This window comes from Rhipicephalus sanguineus, chromosome 4 (genome assembly GCF_013339695.2).
Source record: "Rhipicephalus sanguineus isolate Rsan-2018 chromosome 4, BIME_Rsan_1.4, whole genome shotgun sequence".
NCBI classification, from domain to species: domain Eukaryota; kingdom Metazoa; phylum Arthropoda; class Arachnida; order Ixodida; family Ixodidae; genus Rhipicephalus; species Rhipicephalus sanguineus.
This window is the reverse complement of record NC_051179.1, coordinates 112,357,272-112,377,216: the sequence shown is the minus strand read 5'-3', so window position 1 is coordinate 112,377,216 and position 19,945 is coordinate 112,357,272. Positions and strand designations below refer to the sequence as shown.

The 19,945-nt window shown below is 47.2% G+C and overlaps 1 protein-coding gene across 1 annotated transcript in view; it reads right to left on the bottom strand.

Annotated features, from left to right (window-relative positions):
* LOC119390577 (ABC-type organic anion transporter ABCA8) overlaps positions 1–19,945 on the bottom strand; it is a 134,499-nt gene that overhangs the window by 67,131 nt on the left and 47,423 nt on the right. The gene's annotated exons all lie outside the window — the stretch shown is intronic.

The following is a 19,945-nucleotide window of genomic DNA, read 5'->3' as shown; positions in this document are numbered from 1 at the left end:
TCAATTAGTATTCCACAAAACAAATAACGTCGAAGAAGAACCCTCACCGATAGCGATTAATCGATTAACGGCTAAATCAGTGAACAATTAAACGTTAGCAGATTAAGAAAATTGATACGCGACACGCTATCTGCTCAGCTGCCATGGTGGGTGTGTGCGGCTTTGTTCTCCGTGGTCAGGGTTGCCAGGTTGAAAACTAAAAAAAAAATAGCCAGAAAATTGAAAAAAAGAAAACGAGCCAGAAAGTAGCCAACTTGAGCCAGAGAAAGCAAAAGTAGCCACGCGCGTTTGGAAACAACTTAAACGTTTTAGTTTAAATGACTAAATGCAAAAGCCTTTCGGCGGTCATGTAAATAAGGAGACCACAAACCATTCAAAATCGAAATTTTTGAGATTACGGCATAAATTGTTGGCTTTAGCAATAATTCCGTGCAGGATGACGAAGTTTCTCGCGCTGCTGCAAAAAAATGACACCCTTACACGTCTTGTATCTTTTCTTAAAAGGTCAGGCCCGTAACTAGGGGGGGGGGGGGTGAGGGGGTTCTGACCCCCCCCCCGAAATTTTTTTGATGCTTTAACTTTTCGGGTGATACTAAAATATTTACACGCCTTCACAGCGACCCCCAGCTGCCAAAGTTACACTGCAACTTTCCTGGCATTGCTTCCCTCTTCTTCCTTTCTTCAAACCTACCAGAACACCTCAGCGCTCCCTCCCCCGCACGCGCACCTGCCCTATTTGTACAGCTTTGCACTTCGCCCTCGCGTTCCTTCGAGTCTTTTCTTTTTCGTCTTTCACCCCGTAGCAGCTCCTTTATTGATTCCAGATGCTTTCCTTGTGCATTGCCGCTGGAGAAGTTATCCGTCTGTGCGGACCGCACGTGTCGGCTTTGGGTTTCTACGAAAAGCGCGTCTCCTTCTGTGAAAGTAAACAGTTCGACAGCAACGGCAACACCAACACGACGTGCGCAAATTTGCCAGGGAACGAAACCCCTAAGCGGAAAAACTCAGCGGCGCATTCCGAGGACGCAGGCTGCAGGGTAAACTTTTCTCAAACTGTAGTCTTCGCCACCGAAACGAATCATCGAAGATGACATCTACTGAAAGACTGGCATATCCGAGCAACTTCGAACAACCTTAACCACACGCAAGGAAATCTACCTCTTCTGTACACACAAGGTATATGCGCCTCCCTACAAAGCACACAAAGCGAGGATACAGCCGGCACACAATCCGGCACCAGCGGTCAACTTTCACAGGAGAGAAAAAACGCCGCCAAGCTGGGCTGCGCGCGGGAGTACAGAGGCTGACGTCACAGCCTACAAAGTGCATTTTTGGGGGGTCACGGCTATTTAATTAGCGCAGCCCAGAGAGAATTATGCAGGCGCCCAGGGAGCCGTCTGTGAAAAGGTGACTTTTTCACAGGAACGGAGCAACACCTGCTTTCTGGACTGTACCACGGGAGTGCAAATGTCTCGGCAGTGCATTCTTGGGGGGTTCACGTATATTAAGGGGAGTATGGAGTGCCCATGGAGTCTTCTGTGAAAAGGTCTTTAAGTAGCGTTAATCCAGTTTGCTGCAGCGGGAGTACAATAATGGTCCTGCATGCACACCAGCTGTAGCGGCGTTCAGAAAACACATGCGCCACGCGGGAGCCGGCGCGTTCATCACACTTCTACATTCTAGCCACTGTAAAGTGGATAAGAGAGGAAGAAAACATCGCCCGCCGTTCACGCCAGGCAGTCGAAGCAGTCGCAAACGTCTTTTTGGAGCCACTGGCCACTTCTGTGTGCGTGCACAGGATTGCGGCAGCAAAATGAAAAGACACTCTGCAACAACGAAGCAAAGGAGTCTTGCGTCTTACTTCAAGAAAGTTCGAACCGATGAAGCGGACGGAGAAGAACCGCCTCCTTCGAAGGATAAAACTTCGCCCTCCTCAGCACTGGTGGAAAGCCAAGCGCGTCGGAACTTCTGTAGCGACTCAGGAGAATGCACCGGTTTATGTGAATCACCTGAGAACGAACACAAGCAGGACACCCATGCGCCGCCGGAAAATGATGGTGGCCGCAGTGCAACTCCAAGTGACCTTTGTTCTACAGTCAACGCTGGGCAAAGTGACGCCTTTACCACTGGGCAATGCCCAAGGAAGGTGAGTGGCATGGCACCTACACATTCTGGTTCGCCTCCCCTCTGTGCGACGAGTGCGAATATTTTGGACTTGGGACTGTTTGTCTCGAAAAGCAATAATGTAAATGATCCAGAGACGACGGAGAAGCTGCTGCTCAATCCGTGGACCCCTCCGGCTAACTATGATTATCCAGCCACAGGGAAAAGGAATCTGAAGTTCCAACCTCACTGGGTAGATCGTTACCCATGGCTTGTTTATTCAGAGAAGCTTCAAGGAGCATTATGCAAATATTGCGTAGTCTTCGCAAGCGAGTGTGCAGGAAAAGGGGAGCACCAGCGCTTGGGCTGTTTTGTAACTAAGGAGTTCACCAATTACAAGAAAGCCATGGACGCCTTTAAGAGCCACGCATCCAGCAGTTATCACGCCATGTCAACAACGCTATCGGAGAACTTTTTAGCAGTCCGGTCCCGCTCACAGCATGACATCTTAACACAACTTGACCACGGTCTTAAAAAGCAGGCGGAAGAAAACCGCAAGAACTTGCTGCCAATAATAGAAACAATCCTTTTCTGTGGCAGGCAAGAGGTACCGCTTCGCGGCACAGACGACTCTGGTCCGATAAATATGTCTGAAGTGCTGCCATTGAAAAATGATGGAAATTTCCGCGCACTGCTTAGGATGAGAGCAAAATGTGGAGATGCCGCCTTGAGAGCTCACATGGAAACATCTCCGGCGAATGCGCTGTACACGAGCCCAAAAATTCAAAATGAGTTGATCACCCTCTGTGGTAAAATCATACAAAGAAAGATAGTTGAAAACGTCAACTCAGGTTCGTGTTTTTCAGTTCTAGCTGACGAGGCCACTGATATATCTCGCACCGCCCACATTTCCCTATGTGTAAGGTACGTTGGACACGACACGTCGGGAGTGCCCATACTTAAAGAAGATTTTGTAGATTTCGTTCCCGTGTACGATCTCACTGGCAAGGCGCTGGCGAGCACAATCCTGAACAGCCTTAGAGGTCATGGCTTTGACCTGAACCTACTTTGCGGGCAAGGATACGACGGCGCGGCATCAATGAGCGGCCACCTTAACGGTGTTCAAGCCTTCATTCGTCAAACAGCGCCCAAAGCGTTGTACGTGCATTGTAGCGCCCACTCGTTGAACCTTGCTCTGCTTCACGCATGCAAACTCCCCAGCATCCGCAACTGTTTGGGAACTGTATCCTCAACCTGTACGTTTGTGAGAGCTTCGCCACAGAGGACGAACCAACTGCGAGACAAAGTAGAAGATTTAACACAAGAAAAAAGAAAATCAGTTCTCTCCTTTTGCCAAACAAGGTGGGTAGAGAGTCACGATGCACTTCAGCATTTCCTTGAACTGTACGTGCCTATTGTACAATTCCTCGAATATTTGGAAGAAGAGGCCGCGTCATCTGATACTTCATCAAAAGCTTCTCAACTGCTCAATGCCATTACGAAGCCCGAGTTTGTCGTTTCGCTTCAGATCTGTAGCGACCTCTTCTCTTTGACACTGCCACTTTGCAAGTTTCTTCAAAAAATTGACTGTGACTTGGCTCAAGCGTGCGATCACGTAAAGAATGTTATAGACGTTCTTTCCACAAAAAGGGCTAGTGCGGAAACGGAATTTAATAAGATTTTTCTGAAGTCGCTCTCTTTGCTGAAGATCACAAATGTTGAGATGGCCCTACCACGCATCACTGGAAGGCAGATGCAAAGAAGCAACGTACCTTCTGCTACTCCCGAAGAGTACTACCGGAGGAATGTGTATTTGCCTTTGCTGGCTGACTTCGAAAATCAATTAAGAGACCGGTTCGATGCCCATAAGAAGGTCGTGGTTGGCCTTAACATGCTGCTGCCGAAATTCTGCGCATCGGCTAGCCTTTCTGATATTGATGATGCAGTGCAGTTTTACCTTGGCGACATTCCTTCCGCTAATGTCATCGAAGCAGAGTTCACACTGTGGGTGAACAAATGCTGCCAGATCGAAGAAAAGAATCGCCCAGCTTGTGCTTTACAGGCCTTAGAGATGTGCAACCGCGACTTTTTTCCGAACATCCACAGCCTACTTTCTATCCTGGCGACTTTACCCGTGTCGACGTCGACCCCGGAACGGACTTTTTCCACACTGAGAAGGCTGAAGAGCTACCTTCGAAATCATATGAACAACGACAGATTGACCGGACTAGCACTGCTCAGCATCCATCGAAAACTTCAAGTGACCCCAGAACAAGTCCTCACAGAATTTTGCAAGTTGCCGAGAAGGAAAAACTTCCTCGTTTAAACTTCCCTCTATGTTTCAAGAGTCGATTAAAAGCTAAACCCAGCTAGCCCAAGCTTCAACCCTTCTATTCTTTCGCAATTACGAGGAAACTATCCACCAAGCAGAATGTGCGAACGGTAACAAGAAGATCGGAATGTCAGGCGACTTGTTTGTTTGCTTGCATACATACTGTCACGGACTGCCATTTTTGCGACCCGGCGTAACGGCAAATTAACGGGCGCCGCACTCCCCCGCTGACCGGTGGAACCGTTCGCTCATGAAAAGACTGGTCTTTAGTTCAGGGAAGTACTGAATGGGGTGTTCTTCTTCAAACGTTAGTCGCCGATGTTTGATCCTTTGTACCTACGGCGGCGTCGGCAGGGTCGTCAAAGGCCGCGATGCACCCCGAACCAGCTGTAGACTGCAAGACGCACCGGCTGAAACCAAGGAAACTGACCATTCCCACGGGCAAAACTGCTTGTGGACAAGCCGTATGAGAGAACCCCAACAGGTTGTCACTCTCGCTCAGTTGAGGACCCTCTCCTAATTAAAAAGGGACGCGGTCAATATATTTTTAGGGTGGAGTTTCTAACAATGAAACGTGCATGATTGGACCCATGTAGAGGTCTCTTTTCCCCCAGGACGAGAATGAGGGGACACGGAGGTCGATTTAAGCGCAGGATTTCGCCTTGCTAAGCAGTCTAGTTGCTGACCAACATGGTGTAGAAGGAGATCAAGAAGTATCCCTTAAGTGGTTGTGGCTCCGTATCGGCTGGCCACCTAAACTTAGCCATTCGTCTAGTTGTGACGCGAAATTAACGTCTGTAACGTAGGCATCGGTACTTGAATCTCGAGTAAGTTCAACCTGCCCGAGATCGGCTTCAAGCACTAGCCTACCGGAAACACCAGCGCTGCAACACCGCCGACATCGCAGTTGTGCCAGAACTCTCTCTGACTTCTTGCATCCGATCGTCGTGGACTCAACGCTGCCGGTCATCACAGGTATCCCTTCACCTGTTTATACCTTCGGACTTTCTCATCTGTAGTTTTATTGTTGGTTAGTTTTGTGTAGTTTGTAATACTTCTCTCTTGTAAGCTGATTTATTGATTTTATATGTATTTTGTTAGTTGGTATTAAGTGTTGTACTAGATTCCTCGTGCTGCAATATCACTAGAGTTTTGTTTTTCCCCACACACGTCTCTGATCTCTTCACTGTCTCTGCTTACGTACGGAACGACCTAACCTGCTGCCATTCCCGTCGCCGACTTCGCGCTGGCGACGCTAGAGTGGCAGCTTGTAACACATACATACCGTTTTTGTACCGTGGTTACATTGTGTTACTTCATCAGGAGCCGTTGGTCGCGGTGTCCCCGGCTTTGGTGGTGCTATTGTCCAAACTTATTTCTTGCTTTAACCAGAATTTGAGGTTGACATACCAATTTCTCTATTTGGGTACAAATAATTGAAAAGTACCATCGAATTATTACAAGTAAGCGATGTACTTGATTTATTCACAAAAATAAGCCAGTATAAATCTTAAAAAATGGCAGCCGTTCTACACGCAAACCCCCCCCGAAAAAAATTCCTGGGTACGGCCCTGCAAGACAACGACAATAAAGATGCAGTATACACGGCAAGAGTGTGCTCAACATAGCAGTGGCTGGGACACATTCCTAGCAAATGATGCGTATCGTGACGGTGCTCTTCCGGCAGCCTGATAAAAGATACGCAGTTCTGGTGTCGCGTTGCAATAAGCAGGAAGGGGAAACGGCTGTCAAGAACTATTTCTGGAGGCACGGCCATACTGCCGAAACGGGCGTTTGAAATTCAAGGCTCTAGGACCGGGTGCATCGCATCGACCCGCGATTTGAAAGTGCCGTCTCAAAAGTGCCTAAAACGTTACGTTTAAATTTAGGTCAGTGGTTGCTGTGGAAACATTCTCAGCTTCTACTCACATACGGCTACGGTCGCGCCTCTAAATATCAATTTGGCGACAGCCCAACACAAGAGAGGGAGAGAGTGAAACTGACAAGGACATTCAGGAGAATTTAAAGACAGCCGGAAAATACAGCCCTTAGCCAAACGCGCGACACGGTATTCTATGATACTGTGCAGGGTGAATAATAAAGCAAAGGATCTCTAAATAACGTTCAGAAATCAGAGGAAAAAATAAGACCGCATTTGAAAATATAACTGCATGCGCGCTCATTCATAAAAGGAAAAACAGACAACAAAACGCCCAAGTGAAGGAAGCGGGCCGCAACCGAGGAGGATTAAAAAAAACTCCTTGGCCGCAACGCTTGTAGCGCCACCGCTACTTTTTCTTGACGTCCAACGGACCGTGGGAAGCCAGCGTTGCCAAGCGTTGCCAAGACATATGTACTGTGCGATACCAGTGCACGATAGAGAACACCAGATGACCGAAATTTCCGAAGCCTACCACTACGACGTGTCTTATAATGACATCGTGGTAAAGCACCACAATATTCTTCTTCTTCTTCTTCTTCTTCTTCTTCTTATTATTATTATTATTATAATTATTATTATTATTATTATTATTATTATTATTATTATTATTATTATTATTATTATTATTATTATTATTATTATTATGTATTTAAAATACAGTAACAGCTGGCAACACTGTCCATTTTTATATCTTTTTAATGTGGCACCGCAGCTCCAATTCTCGAAACACGACCGTTTGATCAGATTCCGACACTGAGATTAGATTCCAGCGCCCCCAGACGGACGTATACGCGATGCATGTGCTGCTATTCGGGAAACTGCGCCGATAGCGACGAGCGAAGAAAGGGCAATCTAGGCGACAGTGCATTTGTATACACGTGTCTGCACTTTCTCCCTCTCTGCCTCGACCACTGCGAATCCTCCTCGCCGGTGCCCTTTCTGTATCATCGATCGGTCGACGCCGTTGTCCTGGCGGCCTAGTCTGTAGGGAAAATAGGGCAAGAGACTCCCGGCACGGGGAGGGGGATCCTGGCGCCGTCGGGACGGTTACCCCGAAAACAGCTCGACCGTACGCGGTTCCTTCGCTCATCCCTCAAGGCGCCGACCTCGAGACTCCGTTGCTAAACGGATGTCTGGGGCGTGTGACGCCAGCGGACCCGACTTTAGACGTTCGTCGGCTCGGCTGCGCTGGGTGTTTGGCGATGGCAAAAAAAGACAACTCGATTACTAAGGCCTTATATGCCTGATCAGACGTGAAAATTGACCGTCGGCGTCGGCGTCCCGCGGTTTCGGCGTCAACACGAGTGTGATGCAAAAAAATCATCACGTGATGACGTCAACATGACGTCACATAGTGCGAGTATTTGTTATGTCGTGTAGTGACGTTATCATGACGTCAGTAAACGTGAGGTCACATGATGACGTCATCGCATGACATCGTCGCTTAGTCAAAGGTGGGCCGATCACGGAGGCCGTGGAAAACCAGGTGAGTTGCAGAAAGCTTGCAATGCCTCCGATCCTGGAGGTGATACAAAACCACGTTAGGTGCAGAAATCTTTCGGAGGGGGGCGTGGTAGGCTCAATACATCGATTGAAAAGAAAAAAAAAGAAGATGGTTTTCGCCTTCGAATCGCCTCGCCTTAGGCGAATGCATATGAGACCCTGTGACTTTTTGAATTGAGATTTTCGGACACAACAGCAGTCACGTGGTGTAGTATTGGGATATACGAGTATTCTGCAGGATCTGTAAGTTCTCTGACAGGTGCGGTATGCAATTATGTCTGGCTCGAGTGTTCACAGAAGCCTTGACTAGAGTTCGGCGGTGTTTTTCTGTGTTCAAATGCAGTTGCCGTGCCGCTTTAGAAGAAGATCGTGGCGCTAACACTGATATCAAACGCGTGTAAAACGAAGAAATGCGTTCACGGGACAGTCGCTGGAACGGTTTCAGTTTTATTACAGCTCTATGGACTGTGGGAAGCAAGAACTCGATTTTGGACAAGACATAGTCTGTAAAAAATCGCCAGAAATTGGTAAGTTCGAAAATACAACGTTCGCAACATCGTAACTCAGTGTGTGTATATATATATATATATATATATATATATATATATATATATATATATATATATATATATATATATATATATATATATATATATATATATATATATATATATATATATATATACAGACAACGCAATTTTTTTTTTACAACTCGTGCGTTGGCTTTGTAGAAGCCCTACCTCCTGATTTTGAAGTCGCACTTCCAGCTATCGAAAACACCTTCAGCCGTAAACTGACTGACAAATAGTGACAATGAGTTAGTGGCCCATATCCTGCAGGAATATAACGTCAGGTTGCAGGTGCCGACGGTATGCGGTGTTATCTTGCTGTGCAATTCCTCGAGGGCCCGTGACGCGTTCCCTGAACCTATCTTCGCTATTTCACAATGTATAGAAAACCGGCCCGCCGTAGTAACTGTTATCATCGCTACAGCATTTCTGTCTATTTGTGTTTTTTTTTGTTTTTGTTTTTTTTAAACAGAGCCGCCCTTTCAGCGGCGTCGGCTCACCATCTGGAATTTCAAACAAGGAAGTACTCGAGCGCCCAAATATATCGAGCCATGTATGTAAACAGCGTTATCTTTCCCTAGCGTACTAAAGTCAACATTCGATATGGTTGAGCCGCATTGTCAGGTGCAATGAGAGTCCAGCGACCTTTCATTTTTTACAGCGAAAGCTGTTATGAGATCATTTCAGCGGCCGTTTTTGGCGCCGTAGTTGTCCGCCGCCGCCGCCGGTGTCCGTAACCACTATCGCTCGAAATAAGAAAAAAAAAAACGAAATAAGAAAGAATTTCCACGATGGAACGAGGTTCGAACCTGGGCCCTCTGCGTGGGAGCCCAGTATTCAACCTCTGAGCCATGCCGGTGCTTGAAACTGCTTTGCAGAAAGGTCCTATACAGGCTTCATGTCGGGAAGGAACCACATTAACATATGCAATATAGCGTGGTAGAAGAGTAAACTAAGCACCAAGCGTCGCACAACGCGAATTCTGTAACCAGGCGTCACACAATGCGAATTGCGCAACGAGTAGGTTGTTGAATGCTTCCAACCCATTACAAAGGACTCCACCATAATTCTTCATCGTCATCAGGCACAGCATCAACGAAGTGCGCATAATGCCTTAAATGCGTTTAGCAGGTATCCACGGCTCTCCGACGAATGAGGAAAAATGACATAGTGCCTGCTTCCCTACTTCTCAAAAATTACAATGATTTATCGCGTAGTGGGTTCCTCGCAAGTGCACTTGTATTGGTTGCCAAGGAAGCCCATAAGCGCATGGTCCATTTCCTCGGGGTCTCAATAAAGGTTAGGAGGGTAGTGAATTGGGCGAGTTGGAAAATGCTCATGATGGTTAGCGCAAACGGACTAAAAGAAGAAAGAACTACGACACAAGCGCTAAAAAGTTCTTCGCCCTCTCTGTCCCACGTCAACGTATCTAGTCAGATTTCAGTGCGATGATGATTACCTTTACCAGCATCCTCTTTAAAAATGGATGACGGCCACCCAGCTTGTATTTTTTTTTTTTTGCGACGACCACGTGCTCTTTGATCCTTTGCACACCATGCTTGCTGTCTCTATATTTGCTTATATTTTAGTTCGTGATACAAGCCTCTAATGTCATGATGTACTGCTATCTATATGCGCCTCTAAAGGCTCCGTTTCTCTAAATCAATTCCTTTCTTTCTTTTTATCAATATTATTAATAGTATATCTTGCTTATCTCAATCACTGAGCGATTAATAATTCCATCCGTTTTGGGTCCCAGAGCCTCTGTAAGATGGGCGCCTCCTACGGGTCTCGTTGAGTGAATATTATGGCATTCCACTACGACGAGCTCAAATGTCTCCGGACTGTAGTCGCAGTAGACGCGTGCCTCATCATAGTCCTCCAAATATTTAACGCCATCCGTTGACACCGCAGCAGGCGGACGTCTTGTTACCTATATAGGCAACAAGATGTCCACCAGTATACAGTAATTAGGCGCATAGACATGTGACCTTGGAGGGGGGAGGGGTTGCTTTCCTCTAATGATCTGAGGGGGGTGTACGCGAACTTCGTCACGTAGCCTTCGTTATTGTGCATGCAGCACATCGAAGCTTGTAGTACGTCTCAGTTGAAATCACGACGACGAACCTGAAACAAACATTTAGTTCTTCAGGTTCTTATGTTCAGGATATGTTTTTACTGTGGCGTCTATACTGGTGTACCTTTTGTTCAGAGTGGAGTTACTGTAAATGCTACCTTTACGTAACCATATAGAGTAATTCTAGTTCAGAGTATAGCCTAACCTAGTGAAATGAGGTCGCCAGCAAGCGGCGACAACATCCGTAAAACAACAGCCGCATCGAAACCACCTGCGAAAAAGTGGCCGCGGACACAGCTGTGTAGATGACGTCACACGTTCTTGATGTTGTTATTGTTACCGCGTAACAGGCGCATAACTTCAAACCTCTTTCTCGCGTGCCTGTTGCTTTGCGCAGGCTACATACTAAGTAATCTTTGAGAAATATCCGTTTGGCCTCCGAAAATATAATTTATGTAGAGAGTAATTTTGTTTTATCGCAAATCACTTGTATGGACATATATCTTTTTCTCTGTTAAGCGTTAATTTGTTCCTCTGTCCGAGCCGTCGAAGGGCGAACTGATGTTTCATCATTGCGTGCTGATAAAAAAAAAGTCACAGTTTCACCGCTAGGGCGAAGCAGTGAATGCGACAGCAACAATTTGTAATGTGATACGAACTGAGGCCGGCAGCTAACTCTTTTGGATGCGATCTCGAGTAACTCTACGAAACGCTGGTGTAAGAGAATACGGCCGCCCCAGGGAGAGATGCTCTTTCAACACAGTGTCTTAGCGTTGAGAGCCCAGCACGTAAAAGGGTATACGAGCCGCCCGCTGATGGCTGACGAGATAGCGCGCGCGCCAGCAATCGCGACCGCGCCCTTAGAATCAAAGTTCAAATTTGCTAAGGGTAGCGATGCGGGCTTGTTGGTCTGTCATGGTTCTTGGATGTGGGCGCGAAAAGACAAGGACGAAGGGAAGAAGACACACAGGGAAGAAGGGAAGAAGACAATGTGTGTGTCTTCTTCCCTTCGTCCTTGTCTTTTCGCGCCCACATCCAAGGATCAAAGTTGCTGCTGGAGTGAACCCCCCCTTCCCCCCCTCGCGTCTTTTCATGCTCGTTCAACAAGACCGGCGGGGCGTTTCCTCTTAGCTGCGACGGCAGGCCTCCCGAGCAGAGTGATGTTATCGGATGCGTACTCCGAGCGACGGATATGGGCCGGCTCGTTTGATCTCCGCTTCAGCCGCGTTCGTCGCCCCCGCTCGCGCGCTTTTACCCGTGGTAGAACATTGTACCATGCGCGAGGGGATGTTCTCAATTTTGACTTTATACGGGACATGACGGCGATGGCGACGGCAAAAAACCAGTCGAGAGCGTCTATATAATTGTAATCGCAATAAAATATCTGCGCATTACACGCAAACGTGCCTCCGATTCTTCCGACGCATACACGACTCTAAACTTTTTCCTTTCTTTTTTTCTCAGGAGGGTTGACATGAAACAAATATATGAAAGTAGATCGATCGGTGTTCACGAAAATTTCTACTTTCGTTCGTATTAAAAAAAATCTCTCTGGCATGTTTTCGAGGTACGGAGTTAGCCGGTTGTGTACCATGTGCTCGAATAGTTCCCCTACGCACGAGGTAAGGGAAGTTGGTCGCAGGTTCTCGATGCTGAAGGGCTTGTTGGGTTTGGGGATCATGGTGCTCTCCAAGTGTTTCCACGTAGCCGGTATTTCTCCGCTTTCCCAGCATTTGTTGAAATACTGGAGTAGGGTTTCGGTGGCCTGCTGCGGAAGGTTCGGATTCAGGCAACACCTATCAACGCAAGACATCTTCCTTCTGCTCAAGGAAGACCTTATCGATCATCTGAGCACCGAAAGCAAACCTTCAATTGTAGCCATAGATATAAAGGGAGCGTTTGACAACGTCAGTCACGACGCTATTCTCTGCAATCTCGAACACCTGGAGTGCGGGTCGCGGATATACAACTACGTGAGGAATTTTCTCACGCACCGCACGGCCACAGTGGGAATATACAACCTCCTCAGTGACACTTTCCGACTACCGAGCAGAGGTACTCCGCAGGTTTCGGTCATTTCGCTGTTGCTCTTCAGCGTTGCCTTGATCAAACTATCCAGCCTCCTCGACGCTATACCAGACCTACGACATGCTTTTTATGCAGACGACATCACGTTATGGACAAAGGCCTCAAATACCGGAACGCAAGAAATGCGCCTACAAGAAGCGATAGATACCATCGAGAGGTACTTGCAAAAATGCGGCCTCCGATGCGCTCCCGAAAAGTCGGAGCACCTCATTCTGAAGTCCAGAACGAGAGGACGGCCAGCCGCCTACAATGAACCCGATCCCAGCGTCACCCTCAACGGAAAGCCCATCCCAAAAGTGGAAACTTTACGCGTGCTGGGGCTCCACATCCACAAAGATGGGTCCGGGGCGGCCACACTCCCTCGACTACAGCGCACGCTATCGCAGCTAACGCATCTAGTCAGGAGAATTGCGAACCATAGACGCGGCCTTAAAGAACAAGACACGCTACGTGTGATGCAAGCTCTCCTCAGCAGTCGAATAACCTATGGCACTCCCTATCTCGCGCTGAAGAATGCAGAGGTGGAGAAGCTCAACATCCTAATACGTAAGGCCACAAAAATCGCTTTGGGGTTCCCATTCACGGCTTCCACTGCGAAACTTCTCAAGATGGGCGTACACAACACCTGGCAAGAATTAGCCGAAGCACACAAGGCTAGTCAACTAGAACGGCTAAAGCTATCGCCTACTGGAAGATCAGTGCTTCAACGGCTGAGCTACGGCGAAACTTTTGTTGCCGACACAGACACGGACCGAAAAGATGGAATTCCGCCAAACATGCGCGAATCTCTCTGCATTGCACGAATCCCGCGCAACATGCACCCCACGCATCACAAACAAAGAAGACAGGCCCGAGTGAGTGTTCTACGGCGAAATCACAGCCATGATCCGGACGCCAGATATACTGACGCAGCCAAATATCGCGACAGAAACGCCTACGCTTTGAGCGTCGTAGATTCTCGGGGCGTAGCTCGCATCTGCCACAATTCACGCCCGCAACCCAGAAACTGCAGAAGAGGCGGCAATCGCATTAGCAACCACCACCTGCTTGGATGCAGCTGTCGTCTTCACAGATTCGCAAGCAGCCATGCGAAACTATACCAAAGGTCGTGTGTCTGTACATGCACTGAAGATATTGAAGCGCCGAAGCACTCCGATGCCGTACACCTGTGTGACATGGGTTCCTGGGCACGAGGGGCTGGAGGGGAACGAGGCGGCACACACCGCAGCCCGCGATCACGTCTTCCGGGCTATCCCCTCCCACTCTACAGACGCCGGGACTGCGTCCGCGGAGGCTCAGTCTGTACCCATCACATACTCTGCAATACTGCAACATCAAAGGCTAGAACGCCGAGAGTACCCCCACCACATTCAAAGCTCAACAAAGAGCACAGCGCCATACTCAGAAGACTGCAGAGCAACACTTACACCCACGGTATACTGATGCACAGAGTGTACCCAACGTTGCACGACTACCTCTGCCCAATTTGCGGCGTACCTGACACCTTGGCCCACATGATCCTCGCGTGCCCGTGCAGTATACAGACAGACACAAAGCCTTCGCCGAATGCCTGTAACGCCGCTCAAGAAAACGAGGACCTTCTCGAAGCGTGGGAGGCCAAGCTCGCCTCAGAGGTCCTGGACCAACAACGACGTCTTGTCGCCAGGGCCAAAGAGGCAGCGAAGGCCAGACGATTCCTGGAATGAGGAGACCTCCCACCTAGGGTAGACGCGGGACTAGCACCGCGACACCGTTTCGAGCAATAAACGTTTATTCCTCCTCCTCCTCTCTGGCATGTTATGATACATAAGCGCACAACCCTTTTACTGAAAAGTTCCGAGAAAATTTCGCAAGAAAAATTATTTTTGTAAGACGGATTTATTTCGAACAATGCGCGTTCTTTAGGGATTGCAGTCAGGGCAAAACATTCCCTTCAGAATGCATCTTGTCGGGTCCTGTTTCCGTCTACGGTTTCTGCAGGCGTTATCTCAAAAAGAGTGATCGCCTCAAGGTCGGCGCTGCCTTTGTGGCTTCACAGATTCTAGCGGTCGTTCACAAAAGTGATTGTTTCCGTGCTGCCGTCGACAGGACGACATGACTACGTTAAGCCCTTTGCTTGTCGTTATTTAAAAAGATGCACGCAAAGTATCAAGAAGGAACACTCCTATTTTTATTACAACATTCCTTTGCGCACGCATTACGATCGACTGTCTATAAATGCGCGAAATTTACATATTGTGATACCATGGTTCCGGAGAACAAATGTAAAGCAAGTGGAAGTGTTAGAACAAAACACAGCGTATTTTACAGCAGTAGTTGTAATCACAGCGTAAATGATTACCTAATTATTGTACAGTCAGTCACGCTGTATTTCTTCATTAACCGAATTCAACGGTCCACTCAAATTACATGCGATAGTTATCTGCAGGTAACAAGCATCCCTACAAAGGTAAAACAAAAATATTTTGGAATTCCTCCCGAACCGCCCCACGTCCAACGTCTCGTTAAACACTGGTACTGCCTTTACCGAAGCGAACGCAAAATATTTCAAACAGAAGTGATGTACAGAAATTTTCGGCAACAAGAATTCTTAATTTACCATTAGCTCAGTGTTTGCGGTCGCTCCCTTGGAAATGGTGCGCAGAAACAGCAAAAGTAAGTCGCGTCTCCAAATGAGGATGCCGTGGCGCAAAGGAATACAATGCTTTGAACAAGATATACAGATTCCTACTCTGCCCAAAAGTTCTGAATCATCATATTACCATATGCCACCATAACGATACAATATCTATCAACGTAATAGTGGATATTGTAGTGGACCTGTTGGCGGCTTGATGGGTTATATGTTGTGTCCCCCTCCGAGCAAATGACAAGCCCTTGTCTATGCGCCCAGTTGTCTAGACTGAACCGTAACTGAAGAAGAGCAGTTAATCACATCAACATACGCACATGGAAGGCATCTCCCTCGGTTCAGATTGGACGCTTACCGTGTGCAGCTGTTTCTGTGAACTGCGGCTCTCTTTCGACCCCCGTTCAGGGTAGTCAACCGCACGCAGTCTCATAGGCTTCCCATTTGCTGAAGGGGTGGGTAGGTGATGGCTTAAGTGGGATTAATTGTGCGTTCAGTGAGGCGCACAACAACACCAGCATGTTCACTACAATATACACCCTTAGGATGAAAAACATTCCGTCATAATGGTGGATTATGGTAACGGATGATGGACAAATGTTCAAAAGGGTTTTTAAAATGTTTTTATTTTTTGCCTACTTACGCTGGAAGGATTTTGTTTTGTTTTATATCACATGTTTCCGCAGTCGGTTAAAACCTGAAAATAAATATAAGCTCCACCTACAAAATGACCTGCCTTCTCAACCCCAAACCGCTTTGGCAAATGTCAAGGTTTTCAGGGTGTTTCGTTATGTTCATAATTTTTTGTTGCTTTGAGAAACCAACCAAGCTTTGCTTACAATGAATGTGTTACGGACGTCTAACGGCTATAGGTTTACTCACGAGCTTCCTATTAATGCCAAACTGCAATTTTTAAATGCGGAGCATTTCTTAGTCGCACCTGCGGCGTCGGCGGCGCCGTCCACACCCCCACTGCGCATGCTCAACTCGTGCCGGCAGCAAGCCTCTCCTCTCCCTCCCTCTCCACCTATCCACTGCTGAACAACGCATGCATTTTGCGAAAAAATAAAGACAAGGTGGCTCGCGAACTGGCTGGGGCTACGTATATACAGCAATTTGGTGATCGATGTATCAGCGTTCCTTCCGTGACCATTTATCAGAATGAGTAAAGCTTTCTGGTTGATGGTGTTCCTACAATTCATGTTATTTTATTTTATTTGGTCTTGTACGCATGCTTGAGCGTTGTGAAGCAAAGCTCTCGGGAGAATAAAATTTCAATTGCTAGTGTGCACTTGTCCGCGTCCTATGTTCTTCGTCCCTGTTGGGTATTTGCACTAGTCATTTCAACTTCGGCTATGTACCAACTAGACCGACAGCAGACGCTACTACGACATCTCACTAATACACAACTGCCAGACTTTGGGTAAATTAATCACAGTTTGAACTGGCACGAATACTGGCATCTCAGTACCCTACAGAGGCTCCATGATGAGCCAAAAGAGGGAAAAAATGGGACGTTGTTGCGCTTTCATCCGGACAGCTAATCCAGTGTCTTGCTGCAGCCCTACAATTCTTTCGTGACGATTGCAAGAGGCCCGCAGTCCCACCGGAAGGGGTATCATACTCTAGCGAAATATACGCGGCACAATCATTTGAACGTGCTATGTATCGTGACCCAGGTTGGGGCCAGGGCGTCGTGTATCCGCTATAGGTTTCAACCCACTTCCTCCCAGAGTTCACGGTAATCCGTATATTGTACTACACGGCCATGACCCTGGTGCTTACTTAAGTGTTATGGCTACGCCATATACTTGCGAAAACGTGATTCTTGACATTGTCTTGTATTGGCAACACTGTTATGTATCCAATCAATAGAAGTGTTTCTTAACTATCTACTGAAAAAAAATCCAGGAGATCCCGCGCACTGTTCGGAAGCAATGTTATGCGAATCATTCAGCGTGCAGCCGAGCGTGCCGCATTCTTTTATTGCCTTGACGGAAGCGTTACGACGTGTACTGACGTAATAATCTCTGCATTAGTCGAGTAGTTGTGTGCGTCTTCGTCAAGGCACCTACACGCTCGACCAAGACGAATCCACATGTCGAAACGCTGCCTCCTGCAACAATATCTGTTACGGTATGCTTTCTTTTTTCTTCATTTCTTAAACCCTTCATGTTACCTTAAATGTTTTCTTATAGGAATGAGCTGTGTCACAGAAGAAGTCATTATACCTCCAGAGGTCAGCACCGCGGCACAGTACTGCGTTCTTTATTGGGTCCAGCGGTTTGGGAACCAGGTCCCCGCCTAAACGGCGGCCAGTATATAGCGCCTGTGTCCTGGCGACGTTGTCAGCCAGCTGCACGGCCCATTGTTGCTCTTCGAGATCCGAGCTAAGCAGTATACGGCCTCCCACTGCTCCTCGTCAACTATTTTGTGGCCATGTTCAGACACCTGAGGGCGAGCCCACGGGATGTGTCTCAGACGCGGCCGTTCCCCGCATAACTGGTATCAATTCTTTCGTATACACTCCGTGAAAGCCACTGTAATGACGGGTGGACCGAATGTTACTCCCGTCTTTGAGACGAGCCTGCAGTTCCCCGAGTTAATATTTACACTCCATGGCTGCCCGTCTCGTCGTTTCTTCGTCTCCGTCTTTCAGCAGTGATAAAAATGTCATTCACTTTCCACCTTCAAAACGAAAACTATGAGAACACATTTTTCTAAAATCTTGAACAAAAAAATTGGTAATAGACAATAAATAGCGGAAAGATAAAAATAAAAGTACGTCTGTCTCTAGGACTGACACACTTTCACTGTTTCCTTTTTTCTTTTTACAAAATAACTTTTAAAAAGCATTAAGAGTACGCTTTAAATTGGATACTTAAGTTTTACTACGCTTCTGCAATAATCAACCACGAGCTGTTTACTATACTATGAGCACGTGAGATCGGAGTAAGCTCTACAAAGCTGCGGCAAATGCGCAGGACACGTTCACGCGCAAGTCCCATCGTGAGGGAGAAACTTTGACATTTGGCCAATGAGGGTTTGTATATTTTTTGCCTATATCATTTTCCACAACGACATGCATAAAGTTTTCATGTAATCATGTAGTCATGTAGGCTAGCAACAGGTCGCCTGGAAATAACACTATTGGCCGCGAGATCGAGCGGAGTCGCCGCCCAGCGGCTTCTGGCTGAACCGCACCTAGTGTGGATTGCTCCGTGCGTCGTCTGCTAGCCCCGTTGTGTTTTCATGTGCGCGTACGTCATGCAGATCCTCAAAAGGCGGTTTGTTCCGTTGGGTTAGTGCAAATTTAACCGCTCGTAGGTATGCCTAACACGATGTAAAGAAGCATTTGGGATTGATCGGCTGTATATGTACTGTAATAACATCAGAGAGTGCATTTGTCGAGAGTGCTGTGTGTGGTCGTCGTACCCTCCGTTCACGAGAGTCATATCAGTGTAGGTGCCGCTCAGTGGTTCAAGCGCACTGCAAAGTGCACTTGACGTTGCCCTAATGATGAGAAGTATTAAATCTCATGTAAATATAGCCTTTTAGGCTCGCAAAAAGAGGCTCGCATGTACTTGAGCGTTGTGGTTAGGCGTTGTTTATACGTTACGCGACGAGCTTTAGTTGTGTACGGTCCTGTCTCGCTAGAGAGAAATATTTCTGGTAAGTCACGTCTGACGCTTCAGTACTTAAATTGTCCCCTAAAAAGAACAGAAGATGAAATAACACGGAAATCGCAAAACTGAGTTGCCTTGCGCAATTTTAACTTGTGGCGAAATTTATACAAAAACACCCGTGTACTTTAGATTAAGGTGCGCGTTAAAGAGCGCTGGCGGTCAAAATTAATCCAAACGGCGTAGTTTACATTTATGTCGTAGTAATTTCACGCGAAGCCACATCTTTTTTTCTTTATATTATCTTGAGCGTTTGTGTTGCGTTGTTTAGATTGACGGAAGGCAGCGGGCATTATTCGTATGAAAAAACGTACTTTGGTCCCGTGAAATAACCGGACCTTTGTTCCATTACTGTCGTGCAAGTAATCAATCAAAGAAATTTCCGTGCTGTACAGTTACCTTTGTGTACTGTTACTGGAATAAAAACAAGCGTGTGCGTGTTAAACGTCTCCATAGCGCTAAAGTGCTGTCAGCCACGTAGCTTTCCTCAGTAAACCTATAAGCTGTCCTACATTTCATGGAGAACTGAATAAGAAATGCGAATGAATATTTGAGCACGCAGTGCACAAAGTGCTATTTCAACTCATCGCGCAGGAATACGGGAATACGGGCTTTCTTTGTTGAGGGGCATCCAAATGAACAAGAAGTAAATAGCTAATTCAGTCGCGCTATACAGCAGTGCGTAGTAGGTGGAAGACATGCTAAACATGTACAAATAAAACAAGAAAAAGTCACCCATTGCGAAAACGCCAACTGTCGCCGAAGGCGAGCAACCCGTTCGTTGGCAGAATACGCTTCTCTCACAACTAATTGTAACGTTCGGCGCGCTTCGTGCAATAATTCGGGAATGAAGAGCGCACATATTACCACAAAGCTGCAGTAAACGCATTCTGTTTGCCGGAAATCGGGTCACATCGCTCACAACGAAGCGCTGTTGTGCACGTCTGTATACGCGCCGACAACCGCCTATCCACACTAGCGCGGCGACGGTGCTGCCACCTGTTGCCCGATCTCGCGGC